The sequence below is a fragment of the Cricetulus griseus genome, chromosome 8 (genome assembly GCF_003668045.3).
Source record: "Cricetulus griseus strain 17A/GY chromosome 8, alternate assembly CriGri-PICRH-1.0, whole genome shotgun sequence".
NCBI lineage: Eukaryota > Metazoa > Chordata > Mammalia > Rodentia > Cricetidae > Cricetulus > Cricetulus griseus.
Genome location: NC_048601.1, coordinates 41,436,438 through 41,448,108, shown reverse-complemented (window position 1 = coordinate 41,448,108; position 11,671 = coordinate 41,436,438). Strand labels below are relative to the sequence as shown.

Below are 11,671 nucleotides of genomic sequence, written 5' to 3'. Positions count from 1 at the left end.
ATGAGAAGGGAAGAAAAGTAAGGATGCAGAGGTCATGAGGTAGCAGAAAGGTTGACTCAGGTGTAGATTAGAAGAAAGGATATATGATAGGTAGGGATTTAGTTCGGGGTTGGTAGGGGAGGAAGGGAGGGAAAAGAGAACTGATATTGTCATGTAATTCAATCTTCTTTGTAATTCAAATAAAAAATATAGAAGACAAAAAAAATAGAGAATTCTCAATAGAGGAATCTAAAATGGCTGAAAGACACTTAAGAAAGTACTCAACATCCTTGGCCATCAGGAAAATGCAAATCAAACAACTTTGAGATAGCATCTTTTTTGTTTGTTTGTTTGTTTTCTGTTTCTTTCTTTTTTATTTATTAGTTCTAGTTAGGGAACAAGCATGTTTCACATGTAAGTCCCTTCTCCCTTTCCCTGCCCTCACCCCCATTCCTCCTCCCCCACCCCAGCCTACCCCCCACCCCATCCACCCACCACTCCCCAGGCAGGGTAGGGCCTTCAATGGAGGCTCTGCAAAATCCACCAAATCTTCCTGTGCTAGTCCTGGGCCCTTCCCCATGTATCCAGGGCCAGAGTGTAACCCTTCACATGGGATGGGCTCTCAAAGTCACTTCTTACACCAGGGAAAAATACTAATCCACCACCAGAGGCTCCCTGGAGTGCAGAGGCCTCCTTATTGACATCCATGTTCAGGCGTCTGGATCAGTCTTGTACTGGCCTCCCCGACAGCATCTAGGGTCGATGTGCTCTCCCTTGTTCAGGCCAACTGTTCCTGTGGGTTTCTCCAACCTGGTACAGACCCCATGCTCTTCATTCCTTCCTCTCTTCAACTAAATTCCCGATTTCAGCTCAGTAACCTAAAAGCCCTTCCCCTAAAATGAGATTGATGACTTCTCTTTATGCCATCCTAGAGCCCTCATCCAGTGGCTGATGGAAGCAGAGACAGACATCCACAGATATACACTGAGATAGCATCTTAAACCAGCCAGGATGTCAAAAAAAAAAAAAAAATGACAGTCTATCCTGGAGAGGATGAGGAGAAAGGTAACACTCTTCCATTGCTGGTGGGAGTGCAAATTTGTGCAGCCACTTTGGAAATCAGTATGGCGGTTTCTCAGGAAAAAGGGTATCAGTCTACCTATTAGTCTAGAAATTCCAGTCTTGGGCAATTATCCAAAGGATGCACATTCATACAACAATAACATATGTTCAACTATGTTCATAGTAGCATTGTTTGTAATAACCAGAACCTGGAAGCAACCTAGATGCCCCTCAACTGAAGAATGGATGGAGAAAATATGGTACATTTACACAATAGAGTATTACTCAGCAGAAAAAACAAAACAAAACAAAACAACAACAACAAAAAACAACGAAACCTTGAAATTTGCAGAACTAGAAGAAACAATCCTGAGTGAGGAATCCCAGTCACAAAATGACAAACATGGTATGTAGTCATTCATCTATGGATATTAGATGTAGAACAAAGGACTACGAGCCTACAATCCATACCACCTGTGAAAATAGGAAACAAGGAGGACCTTAAGAAAAATGCATGGTCCCCCATAGAAGGGGAAAGAGACAAGAGCTTCATGACATTTTAACACCTGAGATAATCAACTTTTAAAGAAAAGAGGGGTGTTTGACTCCAGGCCTTATAGATTTCAGCTTGTAGCTGATTGCCCAGTTCCTTAATCCTTTCAAGGCAGACTGGAACAGCAGAATGTTTCAGATCCTAACTCTGTCCCTTTTTGAGTACTAGAGGCATTTCCTTGTTGGGGTTATGAACCCCTACTCCCAGCCCCTTTCATTTGCTGTCTGAGAAAGCTGTAGTTCTTGAAGCTTTCAACCCTGCCTGCTGTAAAAACAAGTTTGGACAAAGACTGGAATACAGGGACTTTGGTGATATCCAAAGGAAACATTCAGAGTGGAAAACTCCTTGGAACTAGGAAATAGCAGTAACATTGGGAAAAACAACAAAGCTCTGCAGTGTTTCCTGCAAATTTGGTATACTTGGGTAATGTAAGTGCTTAAATGGTTTCAAAAAAAGAAAGAAAGAAATTGTATGCATCCAATTTGACTCACATTAACCTGTCATATCATGTTTGGGGAACTTCCCCCTACAAAATAGACGAGAATGAAGTGGTTTGTCTATTATTATAGAGTTATTATAATAGAATTATTTCTCCCTGAAATGTTCCTTTCAGTGGAATACATTTTTGAAGGTTGGCTGAAGGACCAGCATAATTTTTCTTAAATATATCCTTTACTGTTACAGATGTTATGGCCATATTGCCAACAAACTTATTTTAAAAGTAAATCAAACTTCTAGATGTATGTAGTTCCTTAATATTCTGTGAGATACATTTTCAACCTCCCCTGGTGAAATCTTCCATGAATGATTATCTCACTGATTAACTGTGGAGCAATGATTTATTCTACCTTGAACTTCTAGCCTAAATATAATCATCTCATTACTGGCAACAAATCACCTGAAGAGCAGTTACAGCTAGAAGATTTCCTCACAATCTGGAATCAGGCACTGAATACAACGTTCCATCCTAACTCCTTTTATCATGCTACAATGAATCTGAACATTAATTTACTTCCCATCTGCCTGCATTTCTTGTTCCGTCTTATGCTCTTTCTTTCACAGGAATATAATCCCTCTAATCCAAACCTCTTTCTTCTTTCTGTTTATAGAGTTGGCCTAAGTATGTTCAAGGAGACTACAGGAAAGGACCATGATTTCATTAGTATAAAATAATTCTCCTATAATTACTCAGTTGCTTCTGCCATGTTCATTTTTCTTTAGCAAAGCCTTGTTTATCTTTCATCTTTTTAAACATTTTTCTCTAGAGTTAGAGCATAATATGAAAATTTATGGGGAAAAAACTTGCAGAATTTACTGAAAGAATCATTTTAAATATATTCATATAACCTTGGTCTATTGAGTTATTAATAAATCCACTATTAGCTTACAGCCCTTTAGATAATGAAAAGTGTCAATAACTTACTCAGGAAGTAAAGATGTCTATTGAATTACTGCCTTTTAAACTTCAAGTTGGGCAATTACCAATTTGACAAAAAAGTTGCCCTCTAGCCTAATTTACCTCTTGGGTTTAGTTCACAGTCCAGTCCTGTATCAGGGGTTGACTGCCACAAAGTGCAGTGCTTACATGTGTCAATTTATAGGCCATCTGCTTTAGTGACTTGAATTACAAACTATCAATTCTTGGACATGTAAATTTGGATAATAACTGATAAAATAAACTTTTGTCTTCAAATTGGAAATCTTGAATGTGAGATTACCTTTCAAAGTATCTGTTTCCTGAAGCATTGGCTAGGGTTGATAATATATACATGGTCATAGACAAAGGCTTAGAGTGAAGTTTAAGGGAGATAAAGAAAAAGCACTACAAGTTATAAAACTTTTATGATGCTGCTGTAAAATTTACTCAAACCTGAGCAATTTATAAGATTTTATACTAAACTTTTAGTAAAATATTAACATTATTTTGGAACCTTCTTTTATTTTTACTTTTATTTTATTACTTTTATTATATTTTATTTTATGTATGTACAATCATTAACTATGTTTCTCCATTTTAAAATAGGCTTTTCAGTGTTTGTTTTCATATTTTGCATATTTTCAAAAAATGTTACTGGAATCATTTGGCACATTTTTATGGTAAACAATGCGGTAATTCTCAAGAATTAAAAAAAGGGGGATTGTGAGATGGCTCAGCAGGTAAAGGCATTTAGCATCAAGCCTAATGTTCTGAGTTCAATCCCCAGAGTCCATAAGATAAAATGAGAAAACCAACTCTTGAAAGTTTTCCTCTGACATGTATATCTCTTTCCTCACTGTCTTGAGGCTGGGCGAGCCATGTGTAAGGAGATCTGATATCTTCTGAGTTCTCTCTCTCTCTCTCTCTCTCTCTCTCTCTCTCTCTCTCTCTCTCTCTCTCGTCTAGCATTTGACTCCGGGTTTGACTTGTCTCTTCTCTGCACACACACAATTATGCTGTTTCTTCTTGTGATGAGAACATCAGTTGTGTAGGGTTGGAAGCAGCATTAAATATCCATCATTAATAGGTTGTGGTTGGACATTTGTCATTACAGTACCCAAAATGCTGAGGCAGGAGAATTGTCACAAGATTGAAGATGACCAGTGCTACATAGGATAATCCAGGTAAGCACAGATTATGGTATGAGATCTTGTCCTAAATATGTAAAAATTTAACAAGAAAATACTTCACATTAGTTATGCTTTTAAAGGCCATGTTTTCACATCTGTCTATAACCTGAGATACCAGACACTAAAGATTTGCCATGTGCCATATGATGTCTAGTGATACAATTTAGCCTGTAGAAGTGCTTATGTATCACAGTTATAGAACAAAAATAAGCCATGTACTTATTTTTAGACAACATTTTAGCTTTGATACAATTTCCATGTTTTAAAATGAATAAGATTATTTATCAAATTTACTCATCAATTTCTCAGTTGAAGAATGACTGCTCCTAATTTGAAAAATACAGAATTAAGATATTACTTATTATCTTTAGAATTCAAAATGAATACCATTGTTTATTCATAATAGAAATATGGAATCCCAATGCACAATAAATAGAGTTCTTTTGCACTGATGATTTAAATTCCTAAAAAAGCCGAGGGTCGGTGAGTTAAAGTTATGTGTTGGTTTCAATCGCATCTCATTGTGAAAATGCTTGGTGATCTAAGAAAGGACCCTTGGTATCATTTTAAAATGTAAGTTAAGCATTTTGGGGAAAGTCAACTCGAAAGCAAAACCATACACAGAGTGCATGCTGAAGACTTTGCATCCATTAGCCTGGGGATTATTAGTCTCATCTGGAGTGGACAAGCCATAAGCTGTTTTGTGACCTTTCCCCAAAATGACAAGATCAAACACTCTCAGCTATAACCAGCTCCTCAAATTTCAATGACAATAGCCATTTTAGCAATTTGGAAAAAGCAGACATCAGAGAAATTGTAGTCACTATTCAGCCCCAACCAAAATACATCTTAAGCACAAAATTATTATTAATTTATTATTAATTATTATTTATTAATAATAATTTATTTATTATTAATAAATTATTAATAATAATTATTAATTTATTCCTTACTTTAATTATAGACACTTTAAAGTTGCATATAAAATGTGACGTTAATTTATAATTCATGTTTCAAAACTGAAATATGACAGAGATGTAGTAGTTGCTACATTCAATCTAATTAATACTATTCTTCTAAAAACAGGAATCAAGAAAAGAATCAGGTTCTTATATTTTTGGTTGTGAGCCTAGCCTTTAATGGCTGAGCCATCTCTCCAGCCCTAGAATCAGGTTCTTCTATTAAGTGGTCTGAAGTTAACAGAAAGAATTAGCATTATAAACAGAAAAACAAGCTAGAAAAGCAATTTATTTAAGATCCAAACATGATTTTTGAAAACCAAGTATTATTAAATGGAAAAGAAAATTGAGAAAGGCAGAAGAAAGAATTCAAAGGACTAGAAAAAGGATAATAGATTCAATATTATTTTATTCATAATTATACATATGTGTGTATGTATTATATGCATATATATATATGTATATATGAATAATTATAACCAAAGAAGTAAAAGACTTAAATGTTTTAACACAGAAAATATGGAAGAAAATGGCAGAAGATGGAAAGACCTCCCATGTTCATGGACTGCCAGGACTAATAATAAAAAATGGAAATCTTTCCAAAAGAAATCTGCAATTTCAATGCAATCCTCATCAAAATTTCAATACAAAACTCACAAAAAACTGAAATAAAGTCTTAAATTTCATAAGGAAATACAAAAAACTTGGGATAACTCAAGCCAAAACAACAAAAACATTGCTGGAATAATACCACTCTAGACTTGAAGTTATATAACAAAGTTTTTGTAATGAAAACAACATATTAGTAACATAAAAACTGACTAATTAATCACAGGAGTAGAACTGAGGACTCACATATAAGTCCATAAATCCACACTTTTATAGCCAAGGGATCCTTTTTTTTTTTTCTTCAAAGAAGCCTATAATATACACAGAAAAGAAAGCATTGTCCGCAAATGATGCTGATCAAACCTGATATTCACATGTAGAATTAAACTGGACAGTCACATCTCACCTTGGTAAAAACTGAACTCCTAATGGTTCAAGGATTACAACATAAGACCTAATACCCTGACTCTGGAAAAGGAGAAAGTAGGGAATCATCTTGAACTCATTGGTCCAGAAAGAACTTCTTGCAGAGAACCACAGGCTTTAAGAACAAAATTAATATATAAGACCTCATAAAACAAGTTTCTCTATAGCCTAGGATAGCATCATTTCAGTGAAGATTTAGTCTATAAAATGGGAAAAATGTGTACCAGCTATACATCTGACAGACTGCAGAGAATAAGTACATAGAGTTCTAAGCCTTACAGAAAATATACATGTTGCATCCCACTCCTACACCAAGGCTCAGGGATCACTGTGGAAGTTGGAGGTGAAAAAATTATAGATCCTGAGGCAGTAGATGGATACCTAGCATGACAGCCACACATATGAATTCACAGTAATTGTGACAGCATCTAAAAACACTGTTCAAGTCCCATGCAGATCAAATGCTGGAAAGGAGTGCAGAGTTGGACACACAATCTCATCCTAAGCTGTGAAGTTAGTGGCAATTATTAGCAGTGGAGACAAGAATAGACAGTTTCCTTTAAGAATGTAGCTCTTGGTAAGTCCATCAATCTCCAGTCGAATACCACACATCCAGTAATATTTCACAACACAAATTGGTCTTGGAGAATTTTTAAAAATGGATAAAGATGGGTGGGTAAGGAAAAGCCAGGAGGATATTGGAAGAGTTTTTTGGGTGAGAATGAACATGACTGAAACATACTGTATGAAACATTAAAAAAAAACTAATAAAATGTATAAAAAGAGACTCTAGACTAAAGAGGGAGAGGTCTCTGAACAGACTACAAGCTGTTAAATAAAACAAACAAAAGAACCCTTTTCCAACCATTCTAGCTATGGTTTATAATTCCACAAATTTAGAAAGTTTTAAAGAGGGAAAAAAAACCTCAACAGTAAAGACAGAGCAAAGTACCTGCAAGGAAGTGAAAACACATATGACAGATGATGTCAGGTTGGTTCCTAATAATGATGATCTTAAGAGAGACATTGGAAGCAAACTATCTTAGTTCTTGTATTATGTCCTTTGACAGAGGAAGGCCAAATTCATGGGGAACCAAAGATAACTTCATCACATTGTCTGAAAAAAATACTAAAGGATACAAACAGGTAAAACAAAACATCACCACCACTGAAACCATAAGTATATGGATAATAAATAAATAATAAAAAAACAAAACCAAGTGTAGTCACATATAATCTTCCTACTTAGAAGGCTAAGGCAGGATACTAGTCAATCAGAGTTTAGCCTTTGTAACATAAGGGATCAGGTACCCAGAAATTAACAAACAAATAAAAGGATAAAAGAAAGGAAGTAAAGAAGTAGGCATGGGAAACTGGGAGATATATGGGGGAAATGGGAAAAATATGGGGGTTGCTTGAATTGCAGAGAAGGGAGGTCACTGCAGAAGGAGGATAGAGGAGGGACAAATAACACCATGGTTGTTTGATTTAAACCTCAAGAAAAATTTTATTGTGTATTTGCACAAGTTATATACTCTATCTATCTATCTATCTATCTATCGATCGATCGATCGATAGATAGATAGATAGATAGATAGATAGATAGATAGATAATGAGTATGAATGAAGCTATGTTACTCAGGATTAAAATAATCCCAATGAGAGACAGAGACTATAACAGAAAATCCAATGCCAGACATGAAAAACGTCTTTTGGGGTTCTTGGTCACGAGAGTTCAAGTCACTCCCAAAGCAATATAGACTATTGCTGTTGCCCTTGGTTTGTCTTTCAAAGACTGAGTGGAAGTCCCTGTTGCTGAAGTCACTGGAAACTGAAGGACACAGGACTGAGAAGATTTGAGATAGATCTAACCTGAAAGCTTCCTTCCTGTACGGTCTACCTTCCATAGTACCAGAAAGTACTATGCAGATAGTCAAAGGAGGGCAACATTAATCGCTCTACCTAGTTGTGACATCCAACAATGACCAGCATGGCAAGATAGCCAACACCTTCCTCTGACTTCTGAAGAAACCAGGTACACCAGGGACGCCCCAAGGCACCATTGTCACCTATATTCAGGGAGTCTTGTTTAGTCTTATATAGTTTCCCGAGTAGTAAGATTGGAGTCAGTGATCTCTCACTACCTTGGATCAGCTGATTCACAAACAGACTTTGTGGATCCCATAGTATATGGAGAGATACCTTGCTGGGCCTAGGCAGGAGCCGGGGTGGGGCATGTTGAGATGCCTTAGTCCTGCCTCAAGGAGACTTAGTAGACTTCCTAGGAGAGGCCTTACACCCTCTGAAGAGTAGATAGGAGGTGGGGTAGAGGTGAAGTAGGGGGAGTGGCAGGAGAGAAGGAAGGGGGAAATGTGATTGGAATGTAAAAAATAAATTAGTAAAAAAGGTAAAAAGCAGAAGAAGAGAGAGAGAGACAAACCAGGGAAGCACACGGTATACAGACAAACATGCAGATAAAATACCTAAATACATGAATAACAAATAACAAAATTTTAAGAAAAATGTATGAGTCATATCTTACCAAATATATGAATTTCAAAATAGTTTATGGAAAAAAAATTGTACACAACTGTGATGCACAGTTAACGCTGTGCCTTTAAGATTTTCATGTGTGAGAAACACAGGGAACATGAAACATGATTCACAGAAGAGCTCTTTTTTCCATTTTTTAAAATTTCCTTTTACATTCCAACCACAGTTCTCCCTCCCACCCTGCCTCAACTCCTCCCTCCGCCTCTGTAACCCAGACTCAGAAACACAAACAAGGCATGTATCCACTCATAAGTCATGTTACATGTAAAGCAAAGGATAACAAACTAAAATCCTCAGCTCCAGAGGAGCTAGGAAACAAGGAGGACCATTAGAGGGACTTGTGGATCACCCTGGGAAGAGAAAGTAGATGATATCTACTGGGAAAATTGGGGGTGGTGGAGTGGTAAGGGGGAGGGGAGGGGGAATGAGAACAGGAGGGAAGGTAGGGAGGGAGGCAGTGGAAGAGCAATGAAAGAGATATCTTAATTGAGCTTGGGCTTATGGAGAAACAGGGAAGAGGTTTCTCTATGGAGCTTTGTAGACCAGGTTGGCCTCAAACTCACAGAGATCTGCCTGCCTCTGTCTCCCAAATGTTGGGATTAAAGGCATGTGCCACCACTGCCTGGACAGGTAAAAGTTCTTAACCAGCCATATTTTATTTTTCATGAATGATCACAATTAAGGGAGATCAATTTCTCCCTGCAGGAGACTGCTACAGACAGATTTTCACATCAATTTTGAGCCAATATTAAAGGGAAGGAGGCTGTGTGTGTGTGTGTGTGTGTGTGTGTGTGAGAGAGAGAGAGAGAGAGAGAGAGAGAGAGAGAGAGAGAGAGAGAGAGAGAGAGACAGAGAGAGAGAGAGAGACAGAGAGAGAGAGAGAGACAGAGACAGAGGCAGAGACAGAGGCAGAGAGACAGAGAGACAGACAGAGAGAGACAGACAGACAGAGAAAAACAGAGAGAGAGAGGGGGGCGCATCTATGAACCTGTTTGGGCCTGCACATTTGTTTCTGAGGAGGCCTAACGTTTACATCAATTGTCTTACTCAATTGATCTCCAATTTATCATTATTTTCTTGAGACAGTGTTCTTTGTTAAACTGGAGCTCATTAATAAAGCTAGGTTGGATAGCTATTGAGCTCTAGTAACTAGCTTTTATTTGCCTGCTCAGGTTTGAGACTGCAGATATGCAACCCCTTTCCCTTCTTTTTATGCTGGTTTTGGGTATCCTAAGGCAGGACCTCATTCTTGCACTGCAAACAAGCATCTGAACCATCTTTTTTCAGCACTCTAGAGAAATGATCTTACACTCCTAAAATTATCATACTTTAAGGGGTCTTTAAAGGTGAAACACTGAAAATATACACTAAAAGAGGGAAGTATGGTTCATTTAAAAAGGAAGAAATTCTGCATTCACTTACATGTCAGAAGGAATTCACATCATAAATTTGTAAAGGAGTCCTGATGTTTGTCAAAAGAGTGAATCACCGCTTCTGTTATGTTTTGTTCCATGATGATTTAAGTGAACATGAGGTTCTCTTAATTATGGGATGTTAAGGCCTCATCAAAATAAATACTCTTAATTGACTCAAGAAGCTTCCATCCTGCATAGAAGAGTAAGTGCAGGATAAATGGAAAATTCTTTCAGAGATTTGTTCCTAAGCCATGCACAGGCTCAAGTAAATTAAGTACTACAATTTGTTCAAAGGACAGATATTAATGACAGAACAGAAATAATCTCAAACCACCCAAACCAACCAATGTCCAACTACAGATGACTGAACAAATTCCAGCCCATTAAGAAAACAATCTACACTTCTTTCACAAGGCATACCTTTATGAACCTGTATAACCAGCAGGAAAAACAATATTGAGACAAAAAGTCACAGAGAAACTGCATTTCCAATTTATATTTTAAATTCACTATATTCACATATTTAAATGTGTCTATAAATATGTATAAATCTATGCGTTTTAATGGCAATTACCTCCGGTGGATGAAAGCCAAGAGCAGAGTAGAGGTGCCCTAGGCAGTGGCTGTCACCAAGAACAACTAAGGCAACAAAAGAAAATCGCTTTCTATGAGACTTATTGAGGGAGAATTTTAGAAATCAACAAGGAAGTGGCAGGAGCCCTGAGTTGTGTGAAGAATCAAAAAGACATCTAGAGAAAAGAAAAAAAGGAGAGCTCAGCTTCCATCCAGCTCCCTGTGGGGAAACCCATACTGTAAGGGAAAAAATTAAAACAGAGTCCCAATCATAGACAGCTCAACTCTAGGGCTCTTCTGCAGTCCTCACCAGTCTTCAATCCGTTTTGGCATCCGGCTGGTCCTGACAGTGAGTGAGCCTCCTAGCTCCTAGAACCCGAGCTGCTACAGCAACTACTCTGCCAGCTGCCACCTGCCTAGAAGGCCCTTTGACATTCTCTTAAAGCTAAGGGCTGGCCTGTGCCTCTGTGGGCTGATGACAGCCTTCTTTATCAGTACCAGTGGCCACATAGACATTAAGCCTAAGTTCTACTTTCAGGTGTCCCATGGGAGCTGGGAAAGGTCTCCTGCCAAGCTAAGCTCTTTGGTAAAATAGCATCGCTCTGACTATCTTTGCCTGTTCACTGGAATCTGGAAAAGACTCCAGCTATAGTTGGGGGCTCAAGACATATGGGCTTCAGTGGCTCCAATCTTCAATACCCCCTGAACTAATTCAACTAGAAGTAATGAACATTTTCTTCCCAGCTCGTAGCTGCCAGTCTTATAAATGCTGATACAAAATTCTATGCATCACCCTAGCTTATTTCTAGGGATTAGAAATTCTCATCCATGACCAGCAGCTCTATAAACCAGGCTGCCAATGACATAAGCTTTGTCTCAACCAGAGTTTGCCTTGAAAGACTCAAGGCCATTCCCATCCATATTCTGGACCTCCA

At 37.7% G+C, this 11,671-nt stretch overlaps 1 long non-coding RNA gene across 1 annotated transcript; it reads right to left on the bottom strand.

Moving 5' to 3' along the window:
• Positions 1-3,967: 3,967 nt before the first annotated feature.
• Positions 3,968-10,423, bottom strand: LOC118239275. Its single transcript, XR_004771131.1, has 3 exons — positions 10,171-10,423; positions 6,016-6,080; positions 3,968-4,226 (listed from the first exon to the last, which is right to left on the bottom strand). It is a non-coding gene; the product is annotated as an uncharacterized LOC118239275 (long non-coding RNA).
• Positions 10,424-11,671: the final 1,248 nt, after the last annotated feature.